Source organism: Cupressus sempervirens, chromosome 4 (assembly GCF_028749045.1).
Source record: "Cupressus sempervirens isolate cs-2001-9-10 chromosome 4, ASM2874904v1, whole genome shotgun sequence".
Lineage (NCBI taxonomy): Eukaryota > Viridiplantae > Streptophyta > Pinopsida > Cupressales > Cupressaceae > Cupressus > Cupressus sempervirens.
The window spans coordinates 528,988,786-528,994,785 of NC_143121.1; positions in this window are offsets into that span (position 1 = coordinate 528,988,786).

A 6,000-nucleotide genomic window follows, 5' to 3' on the forward strand; every position below is an offset into this window, starting at 1 on the left:
AGAGAGAAGGGGTTTCCAAACGTCTTGCAACCCCCTCCAAAACAAATTGGTGGTCAAGGAAAGGATAAACACTTAATAATCTAACCACACTACAAAAAGAATAAGACAAAAATTTTTAAGATTTCCCCTTAACTCCCATCTTATAGGAGTTAGGAGAAGAATGAGAGGGCAATTTTTTTGAATGTTTTCCTTTAACTGCAATCTACCCCTCTTCAATTAGGCTACCACATAATTCCATGCCAATGAATCAACATAGCCAACACCATTACTGACAGGGCCAACAATAAAAAATCTAACAACACACGATCCACCCTTCATAGAGACATTTTGAATAGGTCTAGATACATTAATCTTATCCATGGAAGCCACAATTCTATTACATGAAATTCTAGCCACTAAAGCCTCAACAACACCATGTTGGACTAAGCCAACAACATCAATCTTTTTTTGATTAGTCACAACTTTAAAAGTAATACTAGAGGCCACAATGATAGAGCCAACCAGAGAAGGGACCACAATAGTAGCATCCTTTTGACTAGAACCAACTCCTAAATCATAAGAAGGGACAACATCACCATCCTAATGTTGCATAACAACAATAGCATATGGGGAAACTTCCACATTAGATGTAGACTTTTTGACCACCATATAATGTTGCAACAAAGCCCCCTTCCACCATGAGGAAGATTTCTTAGATTTGATCTTTTTAGCCTCACACTTTGCCACAACATGCCCAATATTAAAGCATTTTCTACATCTAAATGAGAGACCCTCATAATCTAAATACTATATCCAAAAGCCAATAGGAATGCAAAGTTTATCCTCCACTAGAAATCCTTTAGAAGCATCTATATCAACAAGTATCCTTGCATATATAGAATGCAATCTATCAGAGGATTCCAAATCCACCATTAAGAAATCATCTAAAGCATCACTAACTTCCTCAAGAACATAATCATGTCAGAGATGAAGAGGGATTTTAGAAAGTTAAACCCATATAGCAATTTTGCAAAAAGATTTAGTAGTAGGATTTAAGTCCTTATGCTAAGGTTTAACCATCAAAGGGAAGAAATTTTCCCAAGTCCTTATGCTAAGGTTTAACCATCAAAGGGAAGCAATTTTCCCAAGTGAAGAAGTATAGTTTGATATTATTATTAGGTTCAACTGTGTGGTTTTTTGAGTCAAATTCATTGACCCATGTTTCATGAGTAGTAGTTTATATAAACCCATCTCTCATGAGAATAAATGAAATTATTATCACTCATTACATATAGGTGATGTTCATTGAGGTAAAACACCGAGACTTCTTGAGAGGTCATCCATCCTAGGTACTACTCTAGTTGGAACACATTTAACTATGATGTTTCTTCCATGTTTAAACCCACTCCGATTGTAACCCTATTTGTAAAAACTTTAACAAGAGTTGTGCCTTATGAAACATTCATGGGAAGGTTTTTTAAGCTCATTCATTGATAAGTATGAGATATTTTTCGAAACAATTCAAATTGTGACACTGTTATTAGGATTCGACTGTGTAATTTTTTGAGTCAAACTCATTGACCCATGTTTTGTGAGTAGTGGTTCACATGATCCCATATCTCATGAGAATGAACACTCAATACTCATTATATCTAGGTAATTCTCATAGAGGTCAGGCACAAAGACTTCTCAAGAGGTCACATATCCAAATACTACTCTAGCTTGAGCACATTCAACTACAACTTCATGGTTAAACCCACTCTTTTTGCAACCTCATTTGCTTAAAACATGGGTTAATGAGTTTGACTCAAAAGATTACACTTTTAAATCCTGATATCAATATCACTATTTGACTTGATGTAGAAAATATCTCCACCTAGTAATGGTATAAATTTTCAAGAGCTAATAGCCTCCATACAATTAATTCCTATAAAAATATAAAATAATAAATAATAATTTTTATTATTTAAATCCAATATATTCTCTTAATAGTGTTATATATATTTAACTTTTTATTGAATTAATTATTTTAGTTAAACATACATTATAAGAATTAAATATTCAATATTTTGAATCTCTTAAAAATCTTGCAAAACTACTAATAATTGTTTTATTCATTAACTTACCTATATTTTTAAAAATTATGTCAAAGAGATCAATCTCTAAAAAATCTATTAAACAAATATACTAAAATAATATTCTATTACCATTTTAACTTCACAATTCAAATTTGTTTATATACTTATCAAGAAATGACAAATTACATAATTATGTATACTCTCTTATAATTATAAATATACTCTATTATAAGTACACTAATACTAATAGAAATATACTTTAATTATAATATAGATATACATATTAATATATTTTAGTTAAAGTTACTTTATTTATTCAAGAGTTATCTCTTTTCCTAAAAATATTTTTAATATTAAAAGGAATATAATGAGGGTGCTGTCCCTTTAGACAACAGTACATCATCCAAAAAGTATCAAATGCAGTAGCAACCCACTAATAACATATTAATTGTTTATAAAAAAAAATAAATTAGGACATATCTATTAATAAAATTAATGTATAAAATATATCCTCAAGACCTTATGTCAAGCTAGCCATCTAATCCAAATAAGCTTTGTGGAAAAGTCCCATAAGACCATTGATAATATTTTCATCGTCTAATCTACTAAAAGCTTCAAATCCATAATTAGAAACTAGTTTTAAAAGTCTTATCATAATGCCAACCATGGGTTATAAGAACAAAAACATATTAAAAAGAAGGGGCTCTATCCCAAGTGCACTCCTTTGAATCCGTGCCCCATTGTTGTATGCATTTGACCATTCCTTTATAAGAAACACATACATATCCTTATAATTTCTATCCTTGCTACCATCCATACCCAAAATCTTCATCTTCCCAAGGCACGAAGAGGTGTCGAAGATCAACATTACTCCCAAGTTGGATTTGGCTTTGCTATCCATATTCATGTCCAACCTTTCCATGTTAAGAGATAAAGCCATGTTGAATAGGATTTACAAGTAATCTAAAATTTTAGTTCCTATTACCATCAACTTCCAATTTGTTCTCTCCCATTAGGATAGTTTTCACATTGTGAAGAAGAAGTCCATATTTCTCCAACATCAAATGCCTTTAAAATGTAAATCCATTGCTACCATAGCATTGGCAACTTTATTACATTTCATATGGGAAGGGATAATAACCAAAAAGTTACGAGCCTTCTTATATCCTTCATGACCAATGTTAATTAGTACTTGAGGTATGATACTATTGTAATGAGTTTTAATTTTTTTATATTAGCTAGTTATTAATTTTTTTAATGTGAACCAATTATAAGTAAGTAATATTTTTTCTTTTCAAATTTATTTTCTCACTCTGAAGTCTTCATACATGTTATTTAAGTTTCTAAATTATAAAATTCCTATAAGACCATTGATAATATTTTCATCATCTAATCTACTAAAAGCTTCAAATCCATAATAAGAAACTAGTTTTAAAAATCTTATCATAATGCCAACCATGGGTAATAAGAACAACAACATATTAATATTAAAAAGAAGGGGCTCTATCCCAAGTGCACTCCTTTCAATTTGTGCCCCATTGTTGCATGCATTTGACCATTCCTCTATAAGGAACACATACATATCCTTATAGTTTCTATCCTTGCTACCATCCATACCCAAAATCTTCACCTTCCCAAGGCACAAAGAGGTGTCGAAGATCAACATTACTTCCAAGTTGGATTTGGCTTTGCTATCCATATTCACGTCCAACCTTTCTATGTTAAGAGATAAAGCCATGTTGAATAGGATTTACAAGTAATCTAAAATTTTAGTTCCTATTACCTTCAACTTCCAATTTGTTCTCTCCCATTAGGATAGTTTTCAAATTGTGAAGAAGAAGTCCATATTTCTCCAACATCAAATACCTTTTAAATGTAAATCTATTGCTACCATAACATCGACAACTTTATTACATTTAATATGAGAAGAACTAATAACAAAAAAGTTAAGAGCCTTCTTATATCCTCCATGACCAATGTTAATTAGTACTTGAGGTATGATACTATTGTAATGAGTTTTAATTTTTTTATATTAATTAGTTTTTAATTTTTTTAATGTGAACCAATTATAAGTAAGTATTATTTTTACTTTTCAAATTTATTTTTTCATTTTGAAGTCTACATGCATGTTATTTAAGTTTGTAAATTAATAAAAATATTTTCCTTTAATACAATTCGCCAATATATTTAATTTTTTATAAACCATTTTTTAGGAATGACTATTTTTCTAGGCATTTTTAAGATTCTTACTAATTTATTTCAAGTAGATTTTCAAAATTTCTACTAAATTTTAAGAATTTAATTTTATTACTTTTCCATATTGCTTTATTTTAGGATTTTTTTTGGTATAGAAAGTGCATTATTAAAAGAATTATGAGAAATATCTAAAAGGGAGTATTATGTATCGTCACATTTTAATTCAAAATATATTTAGTTTGTAAGTTATATTATTTTTATTAAGTTGAATATAAAATTATTTTAGAAGAATATATATTTGAAACTAAATTATTTAAAATAAATGTTTATTATATATAATTAAATTTTAAAAATTACGTTTATAATTTTTTTTTTTCAAATTATGACTATAAAAATATGTTTTCCAATTATATCTTAAAAAGTTATATTTATTTAAGTAATTGGAAGAAACTCAATTATTTGAATTAAAATTAAAAGGAAAAATTAATATTTATTTTATTTTCCATGTTTGCTTAAAATATACATAATATAACTTTAATTGAAAATGTGTGTTAGTTATAAAATTTTATATTTTATTCTATTACTAATATAATATCATTATTATTTTGATTACATTATTTATGAGAATACTCACCACTACACAACTTATTTTATATGCTACAATGATATTAATTTATTATTTAAGAGTTACTTGTCGATCTACATAGTACTATTACAATGAATTTTCTTTGACTAGTGATTAAATGAAACTCTCTGACCAATTATAATTTATTATATTCTATTTTTTTGTTATAAATTCATATTTTCAAATATCAAAATGCAATATGGCCACCACCCCATGCTTTTTTCTTTCTTTCAATTGGGTAGCCCTTCCCCTCCTAAATGCCATGCCTTTTTACTCAATATTGCTCTTCTTGGGGATAAGGACACTAAGAATATTGTTCAAATGATTCGATGGTAAAATCACACCATCGTGAAACATTGTAATATTGCATAAAAAGTTGGTACAATATACAAAAAAGCTGGAAAACCATGTTCTAGGTGGTCAGAAGGAATACAAACAAAGACTTTAGGAGATAGGAGGCTCTTCTACACAACAAACTGTATAAAGATGAACTAGCCATTCAATAAGAACCATCTAATTTTAGGGCTCTTTAAGAAGGTTGCAACAAATTAAAATCCAAGGTGCCAAGACAAGATCCAAGATAAATTAGCTCAATAATGGAAAAGTTGTAAAGGATCTAAATATGTTTCTCAAATCCTTATGAAAAAGAAGAAAAAGAAAAGATTAAGTGCATCTGTGAAGAAGACAATACTATTAGATCTCAATAGGATATTTTACACACTTTTGTCACATACTATGCTAATTTTTTTTTACTTTAGAGGGTGATGGGGCATCAATGGATATAATGAGGGAGAGGATTAAATGTACTATCCTAAGAAAGATCCAAGAGGAGGAAAATATTTCCCTAAGTAGTCCTGTCACCATAACATTGATTAACAATGTCAACCTTAGGAAGAGTAATGAAAAATCTCCTAGTCTAGATGTGTTACCAATTGACTTTTACAAGGAAGACATTAACTCGATTAGAAAGGATCTTCTGCAACTCTATAATGAGGCAAAAACCAAGGGAACCTTGGCTTTGATTATTAACTTATGGTTTATCAAGCTCATTCCTAAGCGTAAGGACAAGACTACTTAACATTTGGAGGCCTATAGCCCTACTTTATGTCTCTTATAAGATCT